The sequence below is a fragment of the Bison bison genome, unplaced genomic scaffold (genome assembly GCF_000754665.1).
Source record: "Bison bison bison isolate TAMUID 2011002044 unplaced genomic scaffold, Bison_UMD1.0 scf7180017864349, whole genome shotgun sequence".
NCBI classification, from domain to species: domain Eukaryota; kingdom Metazoa; phylum Chordata; class Mammalia; order Artiodactyla; family Bovidae; genus Bison; species Bison bison.
In genome coordinates, this window is record NW_011494921.1 from 4,936,779 (window position 1) to 4,950,752 (window position 13,974).

A 13,974-nucleotide genomic window follows, 5' to 3' on the forward strand; every position below is an offset into this window, starting at 1 on the left:
TTTTCACTTTCATGCATTGGAGAAGGAAATGGCAACCCACTCCAGTGTTCTTGCCTGGAGAATCCCAGGGACGGGGAAGCCTGGTGGGCTGCTGTCTATGGGGTCGCACAGAGTCGGACACGACTGAAGTGACTTAGCAGCAGCGGTCATTTTAGCTGCCAATTCAGCTTGTGGACAACTTAGGGAGTAATTTCCAATTAAGTTAATAGTATACATTGAGGCCAAATACCAGTTCTCGTTACAGGTGTGGATATAGATACAGCACACAGCAGTAGTGGTGCAAAAACAATGGAACCAATAATAGTAACAATAAAGAGGAGGGACTCTTACACAACAGCAGGCGTCAATGATGTGAAGATGCAGGAAAAGTCACGAAACAAAACATCACTGGCCTGACAATGGAACCAATAATAGTAACAATAAAGAGGAGGGACTCTTACACAACAGCAGGCGTCAACGATGTGAAGATGTAGGAAAAGTCACGAAACAAAAGAGCACTGGCCTGCCGTGAGAAGCACGACAGGACAGAGGATGAAGGCTGCGGATGGAGGCCGAACTCACCAGAAAAGACTCTGCCCCTGAAGAGATCAGCGATGAACCCCTTATGGGCGGGGGCAGATCGCGGCAGGGATGGGCAGACGGGAGGGGTGGGTCGGGAGGAGGGTGCGTGTCCCCCTGTTGGAAGGGACCTTCACCACCCTTGTGGATAAACCACAGCTGCGTCTGACGCAGCCACTCTCAAACTTGACTGTGCACGAGTCATCTGGGAATCCAATTAAAAGGAGGCTCCGAGGACTTCCCTGCCGGTCCAGTGGTGGAGAGTCCGCCTGCCCACCCAGGGGGACACGGGTGTGATGCTTGCTGGTCCGTGGGCCACACCCGGACTAACACTGCCTTGGAGGACACCTGGCCAGCAGGGAGGGGGGAAGTTTAACCAAGACATTTCACCTGCTGGGTGGGGCACGGAAGCGCTGGGTTCATGGCTCTCCCCTTATTTTCTGGGTCTCTGGTTCTTCGTCTGTAAGAGGAGGAAGATGGCTCCACCTCCCAAGTCTCTGTCTAGCTTTAAAAACGCAGAGCAGGGAGGGAGTTTATAGCCTAAAGAGTCACCTCTTCAACCTGGTGTCCAAGGGGAGGCCAGCGTGGGAGGGAAGGAAGGGCTACTGAAGAGCTAAGCTCCCACAAGACAACAGAGGAGGAACTCAAGGACTTGCCTCTTTCATCTTGTCCCCTCATCCCCGCTGGAATGTTTAGATAAAAATACAAAATGACGTGCACGCAAGGCTATTTACTGCCAAACAATGGACAAGTCTGGGGACAATCTGCATGTCCACCAGCAGAGGACTGGCTGAATAAACTGGGACCTCCATACGAGGTCCTACTAACACATCTGGAAAAATAATGATACTGAGTGAGCCCTAGGACACAGTCCTAAGTGAAGAAATAAACAATCAGGGTTCAGAACAGGATATATGTTCTGCTCCTCTATAAGTAAGAAGGAATACAAAATATATGCATATATTGAATCTACATTTCCAAAAAGGCCAGTGGACGGAGAACCTCAAATCTAACAAACAACAGTTACCTGTTGGGAGACAGAGATGGAAGGTTGCCTTAATACAATAGTCCTTTAGTTATCACTTGGTCGACTAAAAAAGAAAATTAAATTTAGAAAAAAAAAAAAAGTGGAACAAATAAAATAATCTATCAAGCTGGTGGTGCAATCATACAGAGAAATATTTTTTTACTTGCCTTTGAAATGTACTTTTTTTAAAGTTTTTTTTAACTTTTTGAGTCAGTCTTGGCAATTCAGAGGTAGTACAGCACAGTATAACTGTGTGCTCAGTCGCGTCAGTCGTGTCTCTTTGCGACCCCATGAACTGTAACCACTGGGCTCCTCTCTCCTCGGGGTTATCCGGGCAAGAATACTCCAGTGTGTAGCCATTTCCTTCCCCAGGGGATCTGCCTGACCCAGGGGTCAAACCTGCGTCTCCTGCACTGCAGGTGGATTCTTTACACCTGAGCGAGTGGGGAAGCCCTAAAATATATTTTTAATCTTACATCCCTAATGGGAAATAATGCTAATATTGAAAGAATTGCAAAGAAATATTAAACTACATTCAAAAGCAATAAAATGGCAAAGTATTAGTAATTGTTAAAGTTGGCTGATGGAATTTCATTATGCTGTTTGCCATCATGTAGTTTTCCCTGTTATTGTGTATATCTGAATAATTTTTTTAAAATCAACTTTCTAATCAACCTTTTTTTATTCAACATTAACACACACTCACAGGTTGACACCAAAGCCAACCTTTGTCCATCAAGGTGAAAGTCAATGTTCTCAATATACCTGCCAGTGGGAAGGGAGGCTGCCTCCTACTATAACGTATTCAGCATCTGAACAGATCTGACATTATTCAAATACATCTCATATTATCTCATTCTGTTTTCACAACAAAATTGCAGGATGACAATTATGCCCATTTATAGCTGAGGCAACTGCCTCAAACTGATCCAACATCAAGTTCTTCTACTTCCACACCCAGTGCTTTTTGGACAGCCCCTCGGGACCCACACGACAGAGCCCTGGGGCGGCAGCTCTGGGCCTAAGAGCTCTGCCACCGATTTCAACCAAAACTTTAAAAATTCATGCCAGTTTTCATCTACTCCACAATACACCCATGTCGGTTTTCACACGAAAATAACGTGTTTGGGGACATCAAATACGCAGTACAGCAGACCCACGTGTGTCCTGTGTCTCCTTACTCCAGTGTTAGAGGCACTGAACTCTGGAAGCCTGCAGTGAGTCAGGGACATCTGTCACCCAGATGCCTCTGGAGACCTGACACAAAAAAGGGCCCAGAGCCCATGCTGGGGGCCTTCCCAGCCTATAGCGTTTCAACCGGCACCTACAAATACACTCTCTGTGGATGTAACTTTTTAACCTGAAAATTCTGTCTAGTCTTTTCGATATATCACCCAGAACTGAGTCATTGCAATGGCAGGCAAATTAAAATCACATGATATGGCTTGAAAAATTGTTCCTACCGATTCGGGTGTATTTTTGGAAAGGGGCACTTCTGACGATCCTAAGAAAAAAGCTAAGAGGCAAGCAAGGAATTCAACTTTGCAGCAGCAGCCTACCCCAAAGAGAAACAGAACAGTAACACTTACTGCTGCTGCTGCTGCTGCTAAGGCGCTTCAGTCGTGTCCAACTCTTCGTGACCCCATAGACGGCAGCCCACCAGGCTCCCCCCTGGGATTCTCCAGGCAAGAACACTGGAGTGGGTTGCCATTTCCTTCTCCAATGCATGAAAGTGAAAAGTCAAAGTGAAGTCACTCAGTCGTATCTGATTCTTAGCGACCCCTTGGACTGCAGCCCACCAGGCTCCTCCGTCCATGGGATTTTCCAGGCAAGAACACTGGAGTGGGGTGCCATCGCCTTCTCCGATAACATTTACTACTATATCCTTTAACAAAATGACAGCAAGTCTTTAAAGATAAAGGTTTATCCTTAGAACAGACTTAGAGAATTATTGCAAAAATAGTACACAGAGTTACCATTATTCTGTATCTGGTTTCTCCTATCATTAACAAGTTACATTAGCCTGGTACGTTTGTTATAATTAATGAATCAAGGTTAATACATCATCATTACGTAAAGTCTATACCTTATTACATTATATCCTTTTCTTCCCTACTGTCTTTTCCTGTTCCAGTATGCAATTTTTGTTTTCTTTGGATTTTAAAGTCAACCACAGGAAGGCTATTTAAGCAAATATAATAAGTAACAAGCATAAAAGACTAAAATGATGTTTCTCAAGGCATGCGAAACCCAAGAAAAATGCAAAATCGTGAAATCACCACCAAGTCTCAGCTCTTCAAAAGACCAACCCTGATCAATAGCTACAGTAATATCTCAGGGCTTCCCTGGTAGCTCAGCCATAAAGAATCTCCCTGCAATGCAGGAGTCGGGGGTTCCATCCCTGGGTCAGAAACATCCCCTGGAGAAGGAAATGGTAAGCCACTCCAGTATTCTTGTCTGGGAAAACCTGTGGACAGAGGAGCCGGGCAGGCTACAGCCCACGTGGTCACAAGAGTCGGACATGACTCAGCGACTAAACTTACCACCACCACCCACCGTCTTAAGAGAACCTACATTTATCAAGTATATAATGAACTTCCATGTATGAAGACTGAGTTGTTGCATGAAAACACCAACCTGGAAGTCAGTTCTAGGTACCACAAGTGGTACACTCACACTAAGCTGAGCATCATTTAAATCAGGTCAACAAATAGCCTTTCAGGGGCCGAAGCTCACAGAACACCTGTCTGGGTGTGTGAGCCACTGTCCCATTCCCAGGCTTAGTTTCGTCTCATTAAGGCGTCAAGAAGTCAACACATAAAAAATTATTAACCTCGAAGTTTTCAAAGAGCAAGGCAGAGTGATGACAAAAGGTGTTGAAAATGAACACATGACTCACGGAAAGTAAATTCAATAAAAGGATAAAAAGTTCCCCAAGAACTAAATTGAGGGAGGAACCCCATGAGAATGATCAGAGAAGGGAAGCTCATTTTTCTGGGCTAGAGTTTATCTTCGTCGGACACGACTGAGTGACTTCACGGAGAAGGCAATGGCAACCCACTCCAGTGTTCTTGCCTGGAGAATCCCATGGGATGGGGGAGCCTGGTGGGCTGCTGTCTATGGGGTCGCACAGAGTCAGACACGACTGAAGCGACTTAGCAGCAGCAGCAGAGTTTATCTTGAAAGAGAAAGTGTTAGGCTAAACTGGCTCTTAAGGTCTCCTTCTGTATCTAACATTCCACAGTCGTCTCTGATTACAGTCTCCGCAGCGAGGCTGATGGCAGAGACACCCCTGTCCTGTTCCCGGCCACAGAGGGACTCAGACAGCACAACCACTCGGACCCCTCTCCCCACCAGCGGCCGTGGAGTGATTTCCTCCACAAACGGACAGTGCTTTTCCTGCCTGACCACAGAGGCGAATCCTCTGTTCAGGTTTATAACTACTAAATAATGTTACAATAAGGCACTTGGCCAATAACGTGAACTGCAAAGAAATGCTTTGTATTGCTGCTGTCTTATACAACTCACAGGCTCCACTAATTTGTCATGAGGAACTCAACCTGGCCCAATGGAGCACTCCTGCAAAAATCCAACTTTTACTCTCTATGAATAGGCTACTCAGAGCACTCAGATTTTCCACAGCATTTCTAATTCTGCACATTCCTTAAGGCAAGCTTGGGCGGCGTCGGCACTACTGTGGCTGGCTGGGGAAACATTTCTTTGTGCTGGAGGGCTGTCCTGTTCACTGCGAAAAGTTGAGCGGCACTGCTGGATTGTGCCCACTGAAGGACAATCAAAAGCGTCCCCAAACGTTGCTAAATGTCCCCGGGGGTGGAGAGGAGGCTAAGTCAATCTTGGCTGAGAAGCCCTTGGAGCAATTCATGATGAATATAAATAAATATAATATGATCCCCATAGCAATGCACGATCTCAACACGGACTACATGACTTCTTAAAAAAATATTTTATTAGACCCTACAGACGAGTATTTGTCTCAGAAAGCATCATCACTGTGGGTGCCCAAAGAAGCAAAATCATGTTTTCCCCCTCAACTGTTACGAGTTAGTACTTTTAATATATAATAGACAGTAAAAATATAAAATAAAAATTAAAAATATATAGGCGTGATGATTTCCTAGAAACAAAGGTCAGAAGCCAGCCTTCACCCTCTCCGTCCCAGGGCTCTACAGCCCGCAGCCAAACCGCACTAGCACAGGGCAGAAGCTGGCCTGGGAAAGAGGCCAAGACGGACAGCTCATGACCACTGGGCGCCACCCAACCCACCCACATGCCGCCCCCGAGGGCCGCGGGGCGTGCTGCCCAGGGTCATTCTGCCGCCACTCCTCCACCATTCAGACCCCACTCCCCAGAAGACAACGACGCGAGGGGGAGAGGAGATCCCGTGGGAGGAGGCGCTGCCCTTACAGATGCTTTCGGCCAAAGTGTTGAGGTTTCTTGATATGTCACTCTGCTTAATCTAGGGGTGGGGTGGAGAGGAATATTTTATAAACAACAGCCAAACAGGATGAGTAAGTTCTTAGGGGAAACCTGAGAGACTGTGGGTTGCTGCCACTGGATTTGTAAAACCTGGTTTTAAACCTTCTTATCGTTATAAAGGTCACTTCTCCTTTTTGTGAGGAAAGGTTCAAAGCTGATTTCAACCACTTTAGCGCATTTTAGCTGTCAGTGTGACCGTGTAGAATTCATCTCCGCAACCTACTTCGGTCAGAAGAAAGGGGCTAACTCTCCACCCTGTAAGCTCCACCCGAATGCCTCTTTCCTTCGTGGAAGCACGCCAACAGGTGTCTTAGCAGAAAGAAGCTGGGAAGCACAGATGGTTGCCAAGGTGACTTGAAAGAGACCCAGGCAGTCAACACCTGCGGCTGGGCGATGCCCATCACCCAACATCACCCTCACCTGGACAGAGGCCCCCAAAGCAGGCTCAGAGGAAGGGCTTACCAGGTCAGCCCTGGATCTCAGGGCCTCAAAGCCACCCAGGAGTGCTCCATCACACAGGCCGCTCTGCCGATGAAGCTCTTTGGTTCCACCTCTTCTGGCTCCGCCAACCCCTCCACCACCTCCCCCCACCAAGGGAAACCACACACTTCAAGAGAAAACCAGCCGTGCCCAGCTCTTACAGGTGGGCAGACAGCGGGCAGAGAGAACCACAGAGGTCAGCCTGTGGGGCACTCACCAAGCTAGATGCTAATCACGGCACAGAATCACTTACATCAAAGATCATTAACCAGGCGCCCAGGCCCCTCAGCAGGGGTGAGAGTTCACAAGCTGCAAGACGCATTTAGATAAAGCTGCAGCCTTTTGTTGCCAAACACCTGGTTTGGGTCATTTCGGGAGAAGGGCACTGCAGTGGCCCCGGGGCGCCCACACAGGGGCGTCCTGGGAGGCAGGGGGCAGGTCCGGCCTGCCTTCCCCTGCTGCTGTTCACCCAGAGCTGCCGCCAAGTCTCTAGGGTTTATTTCCTTTCTTCCTTCTCCCTTAGGAGGCGTAACTGTCCCTCAGCATGCAAGGGAGAGGGCAGTGAGGAAGTATAAACAGGTAAAGCCTGGGCTGGGGCAGGAGCGGGGGGGTCCTGTGTCTCCTATTTCTCGTTTTCTCCGGGGAAACGTCTCCTTTTAAGGTGATTGTTTCCTCTACAGTTGCAAGTCCCACACCAAGAGGGTGGCAGGTCCGTCTTCATCAGAGCTGCTGTGGTGCTGTTTCTCCCACCTCCGGGGACCCAACGCCACTCGGCTCTCAGGGACAAGAGGTGGCCACCAAGCCCACAGGGTCAGAAGTTCAAGTTCTCGCCTAACAAGGAGCCAGGGCTGTGAAGATTCCTGACAAGTGTTCTTTCTGCTATGCCTCAAGCGGCTGCACGTGCTCCGGCTTCTTCCCTTCAGGACTCACAAAAATCAGGGCCAGCCCCCCTCTCACCCTTTGTCTCGGGCAGCCTGAGTTTCTCGGCGTTTATGGACGGGCTCGCCCCCAAAGAGCAAGCACTGCCCTAGTTTCTCCATCCCGGGATCACCCAACTCCATTCTATATTTGCCACAGAGCCATTATTTGCGTCTAAAGTGTCAAAACAGCAAACCACATTAATTCCTGCTAGTGAGATTAACCTCACCTGGGAAGACAATGGGTTCTCGGAGATTAATTTCTGGGTTTGTAACAAGGTGTCACGTGAGTGCTCGAACAGTCTAGAAAATGTAAGTGCCGGTTTTCTTCTCTCTCAAAGGGAATACAAGTTTCTATGTCTGGAGGCTGAGGAACGTGGGGAGAAGACAATGAACAATGATCTAATCATCTGGCACCTCATTTACAATTTTTAAAAGTTCATAACTGATTATACATCCATATAAGAGCAAAACCGTGTAATCTCTGAACACAAGTGAAAAACTAAAGTTAGGAGTCATGTGACTCATCCTCCAGCACTTCCTGTAAAGGTTATAAAACAAACTAGGAAGACATTTATACCCCAGGAGGTAAATCTAGAATAAAGAGGTGGACACCTGTCCCACCACGACCTCACTAGTAGCATCGGCTATGATTTAAACTGAACTTCATGCACAATGAGGTAAAAAAAAAAAAAAATTAATAGACGATCTGTCCTCATTTCCCCTGGGGTTTTGTACCAAATTTCCAAACTCTGCATGACAGATCCCTTCCACTGTGTCTATTTTCAACATTTCAGGCACACAGGGATGACAAATGCAGTAATTTATTCATAAAGGGGCCGCTGGGGGAGGGAGGCACCGGAGCAGTAGCTGTATTATAATTTTTCAGTGCACAGAGAAGAGGTTTCCAACAAGGTGAGACGGGGGAAACAATTTTTCACTGTCTATGTTTTGATTACTGAAGCATGCAAAAAAAAAAAAAACACGTTTTATGGACATGAAAGAGGTGGGGGGAGAGGAAAAAGAGAAAGAAAAAGGAACAGAAAGAGGAAGGAAAGAGAGGGAAAGGAGGAGGAAGGAGAGAACGAGACATGAGGAAAGAAGGACCAAACAAGTCTCCAATCCTGGCACATTCAGATTAAAGCTAAAGGATCTATCAGAGAACATTTTCCTGATGTTAATGTTAACCAAGGAAAACAGACTCCTTTGTGGCACTTACCCGATGCCAGGCAGGAAGACCTCACATTAAAGGGGATAGAGCGAGGCTGGTGGAGATGCAGACGCTGTCGGTTTCCCTTAACAACGGCGGGAGCGAGCAGAAATCCCCTGCTCTGCCCCGTGCCCCGCCGACAGGTGATCAGCAGCCTGGAGCAGGACGTGCCACGTCCGAGGGAGGGGCCGGGGAGGGCGTGGCGCCGCCGCCGCCCAGGTGGAGCCCCGCGGGATCCGCCCGCCCCCGACACTCCAGCAGGCAGGTCGGGGCCCCTCGCTGCAGCCTGTCCGGGCTGGGAGCGGATCCCGAAGCCTGCCTCGCTCAGATTCGGAGCGGATTCTGATGTGGGGAAGAAGGAAGCGGCTCTTTCTTCGGAGAGGGCAGAGACTACCACGTCTTACAACATACCGCCCCGACCAGCAAAGCAGGGAAGTTAACCCCCAACTCACAGAAAGAAGGGTGCATACCTGCCCAGGGGTAGGTGACTCTGGGGCCTTTAGAATAAGGCACACCACGAATGTCTTGTTTGGAAAATGAATGCTATTTTCCCCCTCTAGATGCATTGAGAGGAAGGGTGTTCCAGGAAAGAAGAAAGCCCTCTAGATACTGCTGCTTAAGCAATTGCTCAATTGTCATTACATATTCGGAATGAGCATGTATTTCCAGGCAACATTAATTTTGGATTCCATCTCCACCACCTTATCAGCTGGGGGTCATCAGGCAAAGTTCTTGGTCTAAAGTGCCTCCCACTTCCTCATCTATAGAAATGGAGCCTTGAAACCTCCTTCAGGGACTGTTATGAGGCATCCCACATGGAGAGACAGACAGACAACCTTCAGCAACAGAAGATCTAAAAGTAACGTCCAAAGTCAACCACAGCCACCCCGTCACCTCCCTCAGCTAAAAACTGACCCCACCCAAGTCCAGCAGCAAACGCTGGTTCTCCTACGAGTTTAAACCAATGTCTCCAGTAAGTTACCGGGGGTTCGGGGGTGGGCTCAGGGAGCCCAATTAAAAATTATTTCTCCACACAATGGTCAAAGAGCACGTGGCCTTTCAGCCCCAATCCTGCCAGGGACACCAAGCTGCAGCCCAAGTTACAGGAGGTTTCTGCCCCCAATTCCCTCCAACTTCCCAATTCAAGAGCACATCCATGTTTGAGAGCAAGGAGTGTTCAGGAAAACAAGAGGCTCTTAATTGAGCCAGAAGGTCTTTTTCCTTTAATGTTCCCCTTTAAAAGGCAGTTATTTCTCAAAATGGGACTCACAGGTTCCTTGTTAAGACCACTCTTTAATCTGAGCAGAAGACAATGGCTTGAGTACCCTGTTCAAGGCTACAGCTTTCAGAGACCCTGGCGGGGGTGGGGGCACGCAGAGCTCTGCTGGGCCAAGAAGCTGCCATCGCCATCTGGTGGTGGCTTATGCACACTGCAGTTATGAGCCATGTACCACCCCCGGTCCAGTCTCCAGGAGGCAGCCCATCTGAACCCCTGGTGCTTTGATGGCTTCAGGACAACTTTGGCTCTCCCCAACCCAATTCATCTTCCCAACCTCCCTCACTTGCTACCACCTCATTCCCGCATCCAACACCCAGTGATTAAGTTACCAAGAATGAAATTCCCGAGACCGACAGGGAAAAAAGAAGCAAAGAGCCAGGGTGCCCCCTTTCCCCCCCGCCCCCCACAAACCTAACAGTGGTAAGAGCCAATCCTGATGAAGAAATTAGGAGGCAGGACTTCTGCAACCGAATGAAGAGACCAGCTGAAGACCCAGGATGCATCAAAGAAGAGACAGCCCTGACCAGTGAGCCAGCCAGCCGTGGGTGGGATCCCAGAGGAGAGCATGTGCTGGAAATCCGGTCACACACAAAGGACTACCCAGCAGGTGGCACTTCCAGAAATCACTCTTAACTACTTCCCTCCTCCAAAACCTTCATCAGTCTTGGGTAAATACATCTAAGTCCAGCAGGTCCCCGAGGGCAGAAGCCAACCTTGGGAAGAAATGTGCTGGAGGAAGCTGAGGGCCACGGAGAAAGAAGAAACGAGAAAATTGATAGTTCAATGGTGTCACTGGAATATACTCTAAAATGCTGCCAGCGATTTCTAAGCAAGAACTGAGGGGGAAGGCAACACACGGGGGTTGTATGAAAAGGCTGGGTGACCAGCTGTGCCTTAGCTGGCAAAGTCCTCTCCGTGTACCAGCAGCATCTGCTTAGAACAGAAGATGATGCCTCTTTGAGTCACAACAGAACAGAAGAATTCTCGGGACTTTATGCTACTTAAAACGCCCTGCCTTTTCCACCCGGGTTGCCCTAAGATATTATTTGCAACAACTATAAAATTAAGTATCTGATTGCAATTTAGTTCAATTCTACTCATTAGAATTAGACTCATTCAAGAGGTACATTTTATTTTTCAAAGAGGTTTTCTTTTTTTTAACTCTTAAATGCATTTTATTGCATGAAAAGTTACCTCCTTATAGTTGATTTGACTATTTGTCTTATTTGTTTCTAGCTTAATTTTACTTTAGTCAAAAAAAATGTATTTTTAATGAGTTTGGCCCTTTAAACATTTTTTGGATCTCATTTTTCTTTTTCTTTAAATTGGAGTATAACTGCTTTACAATGTTGTGTTGGTTTCGCTGTACAACAAAGTCAATCTGCGAAATGTATGCCTATAGGCCCTCCCCCTTGGCCCTCTCTCCCACTACTGTCTTTCCATCAGATGTAAACATGTTTGGAAGTGGCTCGTATATAAAATAGCTTGTGTCAAAAAAAAAAATAGAGGCCACACAGGTCCTCCCCCGACCCACATATACGGGCCTTGCTCTCTCCTTAGACCCTTAACTTTAAAAACCTCTGCAACCAACTCAAGCTGACCACGGTCACACAGGCTGCTGTGTCGTGCCAGAACACAAGAATATCTGACTTGGATACCGCTTCTTTGAAACCACCAGAAGCTAGGCCAGCAGGCTGAAACACAACTCTATACACACTAAGGGATCTCCCCCGCTCCACCCCCACCTATGTCGTTCCAGGCTGAGCTCAAATTAGTAACTGATGATAAGTTCCTGCAGGCCCAGGTCTGTGTTCTCCTGGCTCCCGGCACAGCGCCTTTCAGCGTGAAGAGACGCTGGCGGAACTCCAGGGAAAGTCAGCTATGAGCACCTGCGGGCTACATCCATGCGAAGCAACCCAGCATAAGCACCGAAGTTTGTGCTGGGCTGGGCAGGGGGCAAACGACCCAGTGGACACATCAAAGCTCTTCAAGGTGGCCTAGCAAAAAGACAGTATGGTGGGTGGTCAGCTGTCAAAGGACTGCTAGGAATCACTAAATTAAACTGGAAAAGCCACGAGTCAGGAGACCCAAAACCAGCCCGAGTGAGGCCACCGAGGACCATCTCCACTTGACGGAAGGCAGCTGAGTATCTTAACCTTTCCCAAATCAGCAAGCCTCTCACAGGAAAGTCATCAAGGACTGTGCCTGCCACTGTCTCCTCTTGGGACCCAATCAGTGGTGCACCTGGCTTGCAATCAGCAGTGCTGAGACTCGGAAATCATCTGTGATCCTGGATGTTCATTTAATCTTCCTCTCGAAATGCCTTTCTGTAAGGTACAGCTTCTCATCTTGCAGTGAGTGACCAGATCCCAGGTCTGTGTACACAGGAGCGAAGGCTGGAAAAGCCCAGTCAGCAGCTTGTTCAGCAGCTGTGTTTAAGCTCCAGCCCTAAGCCGAGTACCATGCTGGCCCTGGGGTTTCCGGGGTAGAAAGGCCTGTCGGAGACCACCTCTCACTGCCCATTCAGGACTTATTTTTCCGAAATAAAAAACATCATCTGTGCATACCATTTACCACGGGTTTATGCACTGACTTCTAGCTTAATGTAATTGCTTTGTAATGAGCTTATCGCACCAGTAAAATTTTAAGCTGCTGCACAGCAAGGCCAATGTCTTCTTTAGTAATTCACCAATTATCTTGGAGCCAGCCTTCTTGGAGACAGCCTTGGCCCAGGGAACTTAGCTGCAAAACCTCACTACACACGGAAACGGTGTTTGAATTTTGAAATCACAGGCATCATCGACAGGCCCACCCACCGGCTCAGAGCTTCACTTGTAACATCATTCTGGAAAAGCTTCATTATTTAGCTTCCCCTTAGAAAAATGAGGCTTCTAACCGCAGGAAAGTGTGAGAAACAGCACTGTTGCCTCTCCTGCTGCTGCTAAGTCACTTCAGTCGTGTCCGACTCTGTGCGACCCCATAGACAGCAGCCCACCAGGCTCCCCCGTCCCCGGGATTCTCCAAGCAAGAACACTGGAGTGGGTTGCCATTTCCTTCTCCAATGCATAAAAGTGAAAAGTAAAAGTGAAGTCGCTCAGTCGTGTCCGACCCTCAGCGACCCCATGGACCGCAGCCTTCCAGGCTCCTCCATCCATGGGATTTTCCAGGCAAGAGTACTGGAGTGGGGTGCCACTGCCTTCTCCGTTGCCTCTCCTAGAAAAACCCAAATACACTAGAAAAAAACTATTCATTGATATCAAGGGCAATGAAAAATCTCAGCCATTATAACTGTCAATAATCCAGTCATCAGAAATCTACTTGACAATAATATAAATTCACTGTTTTAATTCTCTTGAAGGCACAAGATGGGTTTAACTATAGGGGAAAAAGGTCAACTACAAGTTTACATCAACAGATTCTCACTCAGATGCAATTTTCTAAAACTGAAATAAACCTTTTCAATTTCTACAATAGCAATGTTGATTTTTTTTTTAAACAGAAAAACTACACATACACACAGGCAAAGGAAAACAATAAAGACCCAGGAATCTTGTCCTGTGAACATTATTTACAGATTTATATTTTAGACTGTCTTCTATATTTCTACATGTGTAGATTTCTTACAAAAGAAACAGAATCAAATGATACAAAATGATCTGTAACTTACTTTTTCACTTAGTGTTTTCCTAAAATGTTTTCCTATCAATAAATATTTACCAGAAACATCATTATTTATGGCTTCATACTATTCCAAGATATATACCATAATTAAACTAATTTAGATTACTTTAAGAGTCTTCTCCAACACCACAGTTCAAAAGCATCAATTCTTCAGCGCTCAGCCTTCTTCACAGTCCAACTCTCACATCCATACATGACCACAGGAAAAACCATAGCCTTGACTAGACGGACCTTTGTGGGCAAAGTAATGTCTCTGCTTTTCAATATGCTATCTAGGTTGGTCATAATCTTCCTTCCAAGGAGTAAGCGTCTTTTAAGACAGAGG

At 47.3% G+C, this 13,974-nt stretch overlaps 1 protein-coding gene across 4 annotated transcripts in view; it reads right to left on the bottom strand.

Moving 5' to 3' along the window:
* Positions 1 to 13,974, bottom strand: part of NEDD4L (neural precursor cell expressed, developmentally down-regulated 4-like, E3 ubiquitin protein ligase) — a 295,197-nt gene that overhangs the window by 214,101 nt on the left and 67,122 nt on the right. The window lies entirely within an intron of this gene.